At 42.4% G+C, this 13806-nt stretch overlaps 1 protein-coding gene across 1 annotated transcript in view; it reads left to right on the top strand.

The window, feature by feature from the left end:
* Positions 1–3582: 3582 nt before the first annotated feature.
* Positions 3583–13806, top strand: part of LOC6591910 (ABC transporter G family member 20) — a 44314-nt gene continuing 34090 nt past the window's right edge. Inside the window, exon 1 of the mRNA XM_002016831.2 lies at positions 3583–4259. The gene's annotated coding sequence lies outside the window, so the exon portion shown is untranslated. The remainder of the gene's footprint in view (positions 4260–13806) is intronic.

Genomic DNA, 13806 nt, shown 5'->3' with positions numbered 1-13806 from the left:
ACTTTCCTTCTTTTCATTTCCATTTCGCTTTCGGTTTTCCCTTTTGCATTTTTACGCTCTCAACGACATGGCTCGTACAACATTTCGTATACTTAATGAGATTTTTTTCGCAGACATATTTGCAATTTGGAGACGGAGACGCTGTTGGGCAGCGTGTAAAAGTTGAAACCGCAAAAATATTTTGCTTTCCTGTCGCGGAGATGGTGTGAGGCAGCACATACACTTCTAGTCCTGCAACGTCGCCGTCGCCGTCGCCGTCGCCGTCGCCGCCGCAGTTGCCGTCGCCGTCTCCGTGTCGGCTTCGGTTCAATTTGAAAGTTTCCTTTCAGTTAAACCCAGCAGCAACAAAAACTAATTACAATCTCAAGTTGTTTTTTCAACACTCAAAGCGGGGCTGGCAGACATCCCCGTAACGCCAGCCAGCTCCCCATAACCATCCGAACTTAAAGCAAAATGTAGGAGGGAGGTAGGACTCTGAGGAGGGCTAAAAAAAATTATATTAAAAAGTGCAGCAGAGCAGAGTCAGAGTCTGGGAGCAAGTTTAATTTTAGTTTTTCCAACTATTTTCCCTTCGCGCTGCTCATTCCAACTATTGTTGTTTTGTCTTTATTTTGTACTTTGCACTTTGTGCGAGAATTTATCATTGTTCTTGGCCCTCTTCTGCTGCAGCGGCAGTAGCAACAGCAGCACTTCCTCTCTCCCTTTTCAGCCGTCCTTCTTGCAAATTGCACCTCTGTGATTATGGCCACTTGGCATCGTCTTCGCTGCTTCGCTTGTCGTCGGAGCTTTGTTACTCCATTTAGCCATTTAAGTGATGAGGAATAGCAGAGGCAGAGGCGGAGGCTCTGGATGGGGACTGCAATGTTTTTTGGGGTCACTTGGCTAGCTCTAATGACATTCCTCTTCTCTCGAGTCTCCCAGGGAATGCACTTGACAACACCTTGACATTCTTCATTAGTGTTGCGCTCCCAAGAAAGTTCAGCCAATTCACAACTGGCCAAAGCAGCAGCAGCAGCAGGGGGAGCAGCAAACATCCTTCAAAATTTGGATGCTAATCTCTGTCTCCCGCTGGCCCCGGCCCCAATTGAGAGAGAGAGAGAGAGAGGGATCTGCTGGTGGCCCCAGCTTAGCATTCAAATTGTGTTGCGTCATTATTCAAAATGTCAATGTCATTTCATTTTTGTTCAACCCCCCGCTCATGCTCTTTTTGTGACACTACAGACTCGTTTTTTGGCAGCTGAAGTCTCAACCGACTGCACTGACAGCTGATGACTGGTTCGGCACACACATAGGATGCTGTAGGATGAGGTTCCCAAAGGAACCAAGGCGTTTGTCATGCTTAGCAGCCACTGCTGTCGTTGCTGCTGCTGTTGAGGCTTTCCGGCAGTTTTTTGAGCTTAAAGTTTTTATCAGAATCATCGGGGAGGCCAGCAGCTATCCAGGATTAGCTAAAACTTTTGAAATTCTGAGTGTTCCTTAAATCATAAACATAATATTAGCTTACTCCTGAAGACTTTGGCCACTTGAATGGGTCCGTGCCCCACTTACTTGGTATTTGCCAAGGGGACTGCACCGCAAAGGCCGTCCATTTATTTAACAAATGACAAGCGCTTTGCAAATCAAACAACAATAACTAATAGACAGTTTGTTTGCGCGCTTCTTTGTTGTTCGAGTTATTTAGTACAAATGGGCCTTCGGGTCGCTTATCTTTTAGGCCAGGCCCCGAACAATGGCCCCGCCGCCCATGAAGAGTCAGGACTGGGGCCTGGGGGACTGCGCCTTTATCTGCCGGCCAGCAGTCGAGGCAGCCACAGTAATGCACCATCAAAAATATGCGATACAGATACAGATACAGATATGTGGTGTACGGGTGTACGGGTGTGTGAATGTTGATCTATATAATATGTGTATGCATTATAGCTAATAACCGATTTGCGTGCCCAACGCACATAAGCCAGGCCAAGAGTTCGCTGTTTTTGCTTTGTTGTTCCTGGTACTGGCAGTGTGGGGATTTGGTCTATTGTGCACTGGGTGGGTGTGCGGGTGTCATACTCGTGCGAGTAATGCACAATATTATCGTCATTTATAAAGTTTTTGTTTGGGGAATTTCGATGCATTAGCGAGCAAGCCAGATACGGTACAAAAATTAAGCAAAAAATTACAATAAAATTAGTTACAAGTTAAACTTTATTGGAAAAAAGAAAAACAATTTTGCAAGTAGAGATTAAGTAGGCTGACCATTGTAGTCATGCCAGATTATATTAGAAATAGTCAGTCTTGTCTCGGAGTTGTTTGGAACAACACACAAATTTTTTTGAAATAACGTCTCTCTGCTTCAGTAGAAACAAACTCTCTGTCGCCGTTCCTCACTCCGGAATACGAACTGTAGAAACATACAACTGGTTAAAGAGGTTGTTACGTTTCTACAGTCCATATTTCGGATTGAGGAACGGAGACAGAGAGTTGGTTTCTAGTTGAACAAACAGACTTTTTTCGGAAACATATTTTGTGCTCCAAACAACTCCCAAAAGGATCGCCAGCTAAGCGAATCCCAATTGATGCTGGAGCTGGTGAAGAATTCCGAGGTTCACGAAGTCCTGCTGACGAACTTCGCATTACTGAGGTAAAGCCACAAATTGACCATCGAGCAAAAGAAACTGCAACTGAAAAATGTCCAAGCGCAGTCGGACAGAAGAAGGGGCCCTACAGACGTTCTGAAGCGGTTTGGAGCTGTAGCAACTGCAACAGCAGGTGTCAATCTTCGATGTGAAGGGCAGCATACCATTTGGTATGGCGCCTGGAAATCACCAACCTAGTAGACAGACGAAAGATCAGCGACCTGAAGACCCTGGTATAGGCCATTCAGGTGGCCAATGCCACTATATCCAAGCCTAATGCACTTTATATCAATTTTAATTAGTTTTAAAGTTACGAGTCTCTATGATATATAAATATAAATACTAGAAATATTTAAAAATTATTTGACGATCAAAAGTGGAACTTTTAGCTTGTTTTCTAACCCTCGGCAGCGAGACGCTCCACCAAGCGGCTCTGTACTTCGCTCTTTCGCACTATGTAAGCTCGCTCTCATCCCGCTCCCATTTGATCTCATCATCAAGCTTAGCAGAGACACAAACCATTGAAGTGATCGGCAGGTTTCCGTTTCCATAAATTCAATTAAAGTTCAACAAAAATATAAAGTTATCAATTAAGAAAAAAAATTATTAAAAAAAATGTTTTTTTTTGTAAATTACAATTTTTTGTATATATTCCTCGTATGATTAATATAACTCATTGTTATCATTCTAATATTCATACCTTTCCAACAATTTTGGATAATACGTGTATTACAAAGCATTTTGTAGTCAAACTGCAAGGGTTTTAATTTTAAAAACTTTTAAATTGTTCCGAGAACATGATTAGTTTAGAAGTTACAAGTTTTGTTGAGAAAAAGTCCAAGTGTGCCACTGTGCGCCGGGCAGTTTAGACAACTTTAAAAAGACGTCGGAGTGGGCTCTAGCGGCCCGCGCATTCTGTCAGCACCGACTCGACAACTGCGATCAGTTGAACTTACGTCGCCGAGTCGAGCAGCAGCAGCACCAGCAGCAGCACGCGGAAACAGTCGAAAGAGCGCGATAATCGAAAGAACCTGAGTTGAGTTTTAAGACGGTTGCACAGGAATACACGAATTGTCTGAGGTGTGTTTTTTCTGTCGCAAAATACTCGTAAATCAGAGCAAACAGCAATTGAGATTGTGAATGGGCCGGGCCAGCAGCATTTGAAAATCGCTGTGTCTCAGTGTGGCAATTTCTGTGCCTTAGTTTGTTGGCTAATTGTGCAAGTAAGAGATACAGATACAGAGGTACTTGTACGGCCGCAGCAACCACGCTTCATATTTCGCATGCGCGACGTTCGTTTCGTCTAGTTTTTGTGTATATCTGTGTGAGTGGCCGCGTATCTGTGTGTGCGCGTTAGGTGTGTCTGTGTATGTGCGCTCAATCTTTGCTCAATCGCAATCTTTGGGCATTGCCAAAACAGGTTAACTTAAAGCAAACGTGTTCTTTACTCTCTTGTTGACTTTGTCCGCGCAAAGTCAAAATTTAGTCAGCAACAAAAAAAGTTCAAAATAAATTAAAATCAAAAAAAAAAAAATAAACCTATACAACAATTCCTGTGTTTCCCCGTTGATCTGCTGAAGTGAACAGTGACCTGCACAACCTGCAACGAGACCAGGAACCTTAAGAACCCCAGCAACACAGGTAACGACAATCCTCATTATAAATGGAAAGGGTAAAGTGGTTTCTCCACTCGATGTTTCAAGGATGCCATCGAAACCACAAAAAGAAAAAGATAATGCAGGGCCCCAACAATATGTACATTCCCTCCGCCAGTCAGCATCACCAGCAGCAGGCAGCAGAAGCAGCAGCAACAAAAGAAGCAGCCGCTGAAGCACCAGCTTCGTCAACGACCTGCTCCAATTCGATTTATGCAGCCCAAGGTCAGCGGCAACGGCTTTAAAATGCAAACGCGGCTAAAACTGAACTGAAACTGAAGGAAAACCTGAAGCTGAAGCTTAACCTGAAGCTGAATCTCCATATGAGGGCTGATGTTGCTTCTGCCTTTGTTGTCGTTGACTTTTTGCTGCCTGCCTCTGCCATGTTTTTATACCCTTTGATTGGGTATTAGATATCTAGTTAGATGTTTTTAACGCACCTTTCAGAATTATAAAAGGATTAGGAATGGCACACTCGAACATAAATTAAATAATTACCTATCACCCAGAAGACTTTTTCCCAAAATAATTTTTCTATTAAAACCAACAAGTTCTTTCAACTTCAAGGGTATACAAACTTCGGCGTGCATGAAATTGGCTTCATTCTTATTTTGTTTGGGGTTTTTTGAACTTTTCTGCTTCGTCTGTTAAAGAGCAGAAAAACCTTCCATGTGGCAGCCAAAACGAAGTTTCGTTTAATGTGTGTGCCCTAACTGAGTTGAGATTGTTGTAGGTTAGTGTCTTCTGCGCAGAATGTTGTGGCCATCTCTGAGTGGCCTTCAGCTGAATTCATAAACACAACCGGTTGCAGTGTCTTTTACAATCGCCTGTACATAATTATTTAATTTTCTGCCTCTAACCGGGTACTTAACCTTTCCAATTTACCCACAAACCGCAACAACGAGAGTAAGTGCCCCCACAACAAAAGCAGCAGCAGCAACAACACTAACACCAACACCACCGGCTTGGCACAATTAAAACCGCAAAACTCAACCTCACTCGTTAGTTAACTTTGACCTGCTCAACAAAAGCAAAAGCAGAGGGTTACCACGCGCACGCAAAGCTCAGATTTAAAGAGGTTGAACGAAAATTATGTGCGGACTATAAAGAGTGGCTCTTAAATTCGGAATAATTTGGTTATGGGAAAAGTAATGAATAAAAAAATGAATGTGGTCAAGGCGTCGTCTCTTGGGTCCGCTTAAGTTAATTATTTCACATGAATTGCAGAAAACTTATAGTCGTACTCATTTAATAAAGCATCAAACATTATTGCGAACATTTTTCCTTTGTCATGAATTAATTTTTGCATCGATTTCTGTTCATCGGAGATCATAAAAATGTAAATCTGTGCACAAGTTCTCAAAGAACTTGCAAGTCAGAATGAGTAACACAAATGAGGCATTTTTTGTTTATTAAAAATAAACTTTGGTCATAACAATACAACTCACTGGACGCACGCTTAACTGGACAATTTTAGGTGGGAGTAAGATAAAATTAGAGTGTAGAAAACACATGAGAGTATACATTTGGCCGATAGACAATACTATAAATATCATTAGGAACTCGTTAAGGCTACTTACACGTACAACTTGAAAAAACTTAGCGAATAATCATCTGAATTCCCCTATATTGGAGGTCTTGCAGTATGGCATTGCAATACAGATGACCAATTCATCGAGTTTAAGTATGAAACTTTATATTCCAAAAATTTCGATAAATTTCAAATTAAATAAAAGTCTGAAATGTTTTCAGAAATGGAAACTGAAATAATTTCCGGCAAATTGCTAATTGTTTCGCCAAAAATTCTAATTAGTGCCGCCGTGGCCTGTTCTATGTGAAGCACTCGTTAACCGGCCGACAATTGCATCTGCAATAAATTACACTCAACATTTTGGCACTTGTTTGGGGCTTTTTAAAGTGCAATTAACGCCGACCTGCTGCACAATTTATATTTGTGTTGGATATTTTTTCCATTTGTTTTTTCGCGATGCTTTGTCAACATTTTTAGCGCACTGTCGATTGCAGGGGAAGCGTATTTGTAATTTAATTGAGTTTGTCAAGGCGCATCGGAGTTTTGGCCATTTGTTACATTTGTATGCGGCGCAGCCGTGCCATATAGCGGATGCCGATGTAATGGCAATTGATTTACAAGCTATGCGAAAGTGCAAAAAATAATTCCACCATGCCAATATATATGTATTTATAATTATTCAATTAAACGACCGCACACACAGAACAATTTGCAGCGAACCAAAGGTAACCGCCAATAAAAATAGTCAACCAAATACAAATAAATGTATTTCCATTTTCCTTTTGATTTGTCTTTTTTTTCTTCTTTCATTTTATTTCATTTTCCGACATGAGACATGGAGCCGCGAATGCAATCAAAGTTGTATTTTATGGAACTACATATACATGTACAAAAAAAAGGGCCCAGCGCCAAAAGTCGGTGGGAAATTGAATTTATTTATTTGATTTCATTTGCAAAAAGTGTCAGATGAGTAAAAAGGTCATAATAAATGAGGGCACAGCATGCCAGAGACTGGCCTTCAATGGACCTGAAAGGAAAGGAAAGGATGGATATCCAGCATAACAATAATTAAATTCTAATTCTTTGAAACGTCATCATAGATCGAAGATACTTCTCTAGTCTAATCCAGTCTAATCAAATTACGGTTTCCTGCCTGGCCGGAATACCCCCCAAAGAGTTTCCTTGCCCTACTTCGGCAATGTCTTGGCACCGGCGATAAATATAAATCAAAATCAATTTTCGCATTTTTAAACCACAAGTCAGCCGGGTTTAATTATTGTAAATAGCATTTGAGCAACCACCGCAAGCTGGCGGAGAAAAATGAATTATGCAAATACTCCTAACAAAGTTATGAAATACTCGTCGTAGTCAACGGCAATGCGGGAAAAATGGCTCAATGAAATTCGGTTCGATGCAAAATCAATAGAGTTAGCCATAAATATGAACAATCAGCGGAGGAGCAAATAAATTTTCCAACTCATCGTCTTTTATGTCCATGAGAATATGCAAAGTTTCTCTCCATTTCTCGTAGCTTTATTTTCAGCAACGTTTAGCCCACTTTCTGACAACTGACAAACACTAACCGTAATAAGCCACTTGTAAGGCAGCAATCATGTAGATCTATAATGGAGATACAACGTATACTCGTGCACTCTCGCCATCTACTACGGTTGACACATTTGCATAATCCGAGGCAAATCTTTGGTAACAAGTAATCGAAAATAAATTTGCATAACAAATGCTATCTAAGCGGGCCGGAGTCGGTGGGAAAAAAATGAGCAATAATCTGAAAGTGGTGGCAAAATAGTCTACTACAGATTGAAGACCCTACACACATCAATCAATAAAATATACAAATAGACTGCTGCCAGGCACATCCTTCACGACTTTTCGCACTGAACCGTATAGAAATTTAATAACAGTTTAAATTGAAAATCCCCGAAAGCCAAACACGACGAAAGGTCGCTCCCATTCCCTGCTTCTTTGATTTTATATTTTTTATAAGGATTTACTGTATATAATTTATTTTTCTCATACGTATTTGTATATCAGCAAATAGAACAAACATCAGCCTCCAGGCTGAGTGGTGGAAAAAAATAACAAAACAGACCCCGAATCCTGAACACCGGTCTCAGCTCCGGCTGCGGCCACAGCTCCTGTTCGAGAGATGCGGCTCTGGCTCCGAGTAATTGCCAAATGTTTACGCACATATGTACCAGTAGTATTTGCATATAAACAGGCATATGTAGCCGCTTTTTATTCTGACGCTGCAACGCTTTTTTAGGGCTCTCCCCCATTTGCATTTCATTTCGAAGCTTGTTTTTTTAAGGGAACGCTGGAAATCCTAGGGGCATACAACATATGAAAAGGCAGGCGACGGCGACTGGCTGTGATTTCATTTGGCCAAGTTGAATTCGTTGATGATGGGTTTTTTGTACTGCTGGGGGGAAATGTGATGACATGATTTTCAAGGGTTTACCCACAAAAAAGAGAGACGAAAAACCAACCAACCGCTGACATTGAGAGGAGTCTTTTATGGATTGAATTGCTACACTTTAATTAATTTCAGGTGCCAGAAGTGTCCCTTGTCTGCTGCTTAATTGAAAACCGTTCTCAGGATGATTGTTTGGACGACTGCTTAAGTCACTGCAGACAGATTATTCCGGGTTAATGACTCCTTCAAGTGACACTTGAACGCTTCAGACCCAGTCCAGTCAGCAAGGCAGCTGTCTTGGACCGGTCCAACATTCTACTCGTCTTACAACACAAAAGCCGCTTACCGCCCGACAGACCGTTCGCCAGACTTTGGCCTTTCAGTTGGCGGTTGGTTTCGGTTTTGGTTTTCCCCACCAAAAATGTAGAAAAAAACACTAAGCAAAGCTGCATTCAGTTTACGATTACTCACCAAGTTGACTAAGCAACTTGGATGAGCAGCAGGCAGCAGGCAGGCGGAAAAGCAAGCCGAGAAGCGGACTGGAAAGCGAGCTGAAGGCGAGGCTTGAAATTGGATCAAAATTGTACCATGGCGCTTGCACCCTGATGGAGGGTGCTATGATTTCGATCAGATGCCCTAAACATATTATATTTTAGATACCATGAAAGTTATATATTCTTAATAAGAGAATTATTCTATGCTTTCGGTAATTGTCGGTATTTGTCGGTAATTTTCCTGGCATTTTCTTGTATTTTGCTAGTATTTACACTAGTACAAATATATGGTTATTGTAATTTATACACATGTCTCCTTATTTCTTTAAAGACAAGTCCCACAATGGTTTGCCTAAACGACTGCCATGCTCGTAGTATTCCAGGACGCTACCTAGCGCCGTTACTCTAAGAAAGTTTTCTGAAAGAAGATGTTTTTACAGCCATGAAAGGGTATCCCAAGCCTCGTCTTTTTTTCTTGGGTTTCTTTATAGCTTTTTGGTTTTTTTTGTGTGTTTGTTTTGGACCGAATGCGACCAAGTGTAAAACTGAATAAAATGCAATGAAAGCGCATTTTTAATTGTTATTGCTATTGTAGCATTCGGTCATCTATCTGTCTGTCTTTCTGTTGCGGTGTTGACTAAATTTAGTTGGTAACACACAGTTGAAAATGTAGTCCGCCAGCCGTGAACCTTGAAACACGGGCGTGGAAATCTGTTCATAATTGGTTGGAAAATGTGTGCACATCACATCAAACTGCAAACTGCGAAACCGAAGCTCTAACCGCAGAGCAGCCCAAACCAAAGTCTGAAGCTCGCATGAGGTCGTGTGTGTTAATTATTGCTGGACTGGGCATTGTCTATAAGCAAATATAAATTAAATGCACGTTGAACTGCTGGGTGGCTGGCAGGCAAGCATGAAAATGAGTTATGCTCGGTCGTAGGGATATTAAAATCTCGTTTGACCTCCTTTTTCGGGGGATGCGACACGACACGACACCATTGGTGCAACGTTAGTTAAATCATAGCCCAACAATTGCAGGCGACAGTCAATTGCTGGGGACATATAAAAGCGACAAATACGTATATTTTGTGCATGGCAGCAGCAAAACGTTTGTCATACCCTATCGCTATCGCAGTCAACGATATCCATTTTATGTATATAGAATCAAACATATATTCGAGTATAAGTATAAAAAGAACGAGACAGAGAGAGAGAGACAGAGAGAGAGACACTGGCTGGGGTATAAAAATGCAATCAAATAAATTTGTATTTTCATTTTTATTGGTCAACGAAATGGCCTTTTGACTTGTGCATTTCATGTGCATTTGACTCTCGTTTTGCCTTCCATTTATTTATTTCCTTATTTATATTCTCTGCCCCTCTTTTGCCCTTTGTCCGGAACGGGTCTTGAAGCGTGAATATTTATTTTAGCCAATTAATTGACGTTCTCTCTGGGTCCACACTCCAGGGCTCACTCCAGATCCCAAAGGCAATTCCAGAAGTCTTTAAATCTTGAAGAGCACATAATTTGCACAGTGTTTTCGTTTTCCTCTCACGAATATGAATGGAAATTTTGAGCTTGCCTCGGCTTGCCCAAGAAAAAAAGCAATAAAAGCCTTTAAATATTTACATGCCCGCCCAGAAAAGAGCAAACAAGCGAGAAGCTCTCGCAATCTCCTCCTCATATGCAAATAAATGCTAAACAGCTGGGGGCCTTCTGCCCCTTTTCTTTTTTTGGTGTGCAGTCTGCCAAGATTTTCGACTATCTGACAGAGCGGCACTTCAACTCGCAGATTCTGCCTCTCAGGGGGAGTGCTTTACCCCCATGCCCTTCCTTACTGCCACACGGCGTACACTTGATCGATTTACCAAAAGTTCAATGTATGCCAAGCAGCGGCTATATGTTCCATCTGTTTGTTTGTTGTGTGGCTGGAAAGTGATTGTCGGTGTCACAGAGATTTGTTCTAGGTCCCACCGCCCCCCTGGTTGCGTGTAACAGCTGGCTGCTGTATCTTGCGTTTGTCACGCAAATAGAGGCAACAGTATCTGCGTGTGTGTGCCACAGTATCTGTAGCTGTATCTGTGTCTGCATCTACAGCTACCGCTGCATCTACATCTACAGTGTTATTTGTTGTATACTGCTGAGGGGGTCTTAGGTCCCAAGCCAGGCCGCACCCCTAACAAGCCAACCCAGACGCAATGCACTTTATGTTCCGATGCTGCTGACGGCGGCGCCAGCTCCTAGACTGCCTCCCTCCCTCTTGTGCTCATGGCTGTGATTGTCAGAAGCAGCAATGCTACTCCTCCATCTCCATCCCGATCATCCCCATCCCCATCATCATCATCATCATGTGTGGTCCCCTCTGCGCTAATCCTTGTCACGGGCTCCAACGACCTCCAGCGACTGCTCCGCTTGTTCCTCCATGTTGTTATTGTCAAGTGCAAATGTGTCTGTGAAATATGCAAAGACATAAATATTTCAGTGTGTTTTGGTGTGTGTCTGTGTGCGGGTGGAAAAGCTATTGGGAATGTGTGAAAACCACCGAGTGAACAGTTATATGAAATCACGATAACCAGTCACCTCAATAGTTTGATCACTTTCCCACCCATCTGAACCATCTCTCAACGATAGAAGCATTTCTTTGGCATTGTCTTGTAGCCCATAACTGACCTTAGACAATTTCCCAGTCATTGTGCACTTGTCGCATGGAAAATTTATGAGCCAAAGTGCAGCTCGTGTGGCTCATACATAGAAATCGCATTCGCATGCTGAATTTTGTAGATTTCCATGAAAATATAGTGCTGTTTATACTTAGTGTAATGTGTGTTTATAAATTACATACATTTTGCCGTAGACGAGCGGCAATCATTTGCATTTGCATCCAGTCGGAGAGAACGGCGAGAACCTCATGCCTCATGCAATCGCCGCTGCTGACGTACTCATGTTTTTCCATTTCCACTTGGCCCACCACAGATCTGTCGGGAGAATTCATTGTCAAGTGCAGTCCTCTAGTGTCAAGTCACAAGTCAAAGATACGGGTTCGGGTACGGGTACTCTGCCGCATAAGTATTTACGATACGATACTTGGTGCCTCTACCGATCTCTCCGCATGTCTCAGAGACATTGTTTGGCTGGCAATCAATGTACGACATTTGCGGGTACCAGCTTTATGTCAGTTCTGTTATAGGCACGTTGATTAACAACCGGTTTTTTCGCACTAAGCTGTGACTAAGTGAAAAGTGGCTGTCTCCACCCCCCCCTCCTCGGTGACTGCATTGTTTGTTAGGAGTCCGTCCACTCTGGGGATGCACATTCCTTGAGGCGCAGCCCTGGCATGTCGCACTCTTGAGTCAAGAGCTCAGGGTGCAAAGTGGGCAGCCCGTCTCGGAAGACTGTTGTGTAAGCTGTTGTATACGTATCGCCGGCCTAATCATTGAACGCGGGGACTAATTACCCGGCAGTTTCAAATTCTCTCTTTAGCTCAAAGTACATAAATCCCACAGCCGTCTGCGTCGCTCATCGAGTGAAAGTTCAGTCAAAAGGTTGCGCAAAATTGCGAAAAGGTAACAATTATTTAATACTCGTATTATTAGCTCAATTTACTTAGCTCAAAGCCAAGCAAAATGTAATTAAACGGCGACCGACTACTGACTGATTGTCAGTCAGAATGAGGATTGAAAGTCGATTAATCTGGAGAGGTTTATCCGTTCTATAGTCTTGAGATGTTTAACCCAGAACAAAGTTTAAGGTTTGCCGAGTTTTAGTGGCTTGAATTGCATCAAATTAGTAGCTCGTTCTAGTTTACAGCTAAAATATTTTTGTTCAAATTGCGTTTCTGGCAATCAGCGCAGGTCTCATAACCAACTGAAACAATTTTTAATTACATTCACTGAACCATTCCGCCATTCTGCCATTCAGCCACTCTGCTTCAGTTCAGTTAGCGCGCAGTTTCGCTTGCCTGATCAGTTATTTGTCAAAGCTCAGGACCAGGACCCCGGGCTCCGAGCGCCATCGATGCCATTGATTTTGCCCCGCATTTGCTCTGCGATTCGATGCGACTGCGACTGCATTGGCAATAGCGATTGCTTATGCAGCTGTAAACTAGAATTTTGAATTCACAAATTTCAATTAACAACGATTTGAAATGCGCTGACTCAGTGGCAGACAGACAAATGGAGCGACGGGACTGCAGCTTCTGGGTAGTCAGTGAAAATAAAACCACTGACAAATCGTACATATGCCCATGACTGCTGCACAAATTGTGACAGCTTAATTGGCTCTACAATAGTGTATTCCAGGAACTCTCTCTCTCCATCTCAGATGTAGTCCTGTGCAAAGCACACAGAATTCAGCCTTGGCAGGCACTCCATTCACTCAGCAGTCTATACATTATTATCTGTGAGAAGGCCCAGGCCCTTTCATTATGCATTAGTGGGTCGGGCGTTCGAAGCAGCACAGGAAACTAATGACTCGTAATAATTGCGGTTCATGTTCGGTAAGAAAAATAGGCTTCATTAAATACAAATGCGCTTACCAGAATGCTACAGCCTCAGCAACTGCCCCTAGACACACGGCTATCCCCTGCCCACAACGAAATCCCTGGCGAGCAGGAACAACATCCAAAACCCAACGAGCATAACAAACGATCTATGAGTAGAATTTCTCCTGCCATAATTGTACGAGTATCTGTATCCCCCTGCTCGTGTGGTATATGGAATGTGTATGGGCGGCCATTTTCAACAGGCTCTGGCTCGAACATTTTGTGGTTACGCCCAGGAAATTGTTTGTTGTATTTCAGAATTATATTTTGCCTGCAGCCCCTGTGTGCCAGGATACAGAATTTAAACCAGCAAACAAATATGCCCAAATGTCTGTCTACCAGAGTGTTCGTGTGTGTGTTCTTCTGATTAAGTTGTGTGAGGGCTTTTCAATTTTTGGGAACATGAAAATTATATGAAAATGAAAATTTAAATGCAAACAATTTGTTATTAGCCATTTAAGCCAGTTTGCCTATGCAATTTTCGTAGTCGTAGTCTAAGTCTCAGTCTGAGTCTGAGTCTGGGCTGCTGTGCA

This window comes from Drosophila persimilis, unplaced genomic scaffold, assembly GCF_003286085.1.
Source record: "Drosophila persimilis strain 14011-0111.01,24,50 unplaced genomic scaffold, DperRS2 tig00000000-arrow-pilon, whole genome shotgun sequence".
NCBI lineage: Eukaryota > Metazoa > Arthropoda > Insecta > Diptera > Drosophilidae > Drosophila > Drosophila persimilis.
This window is presented reverse-complemented; position numbering and strand designations above follow the sequence as displayed.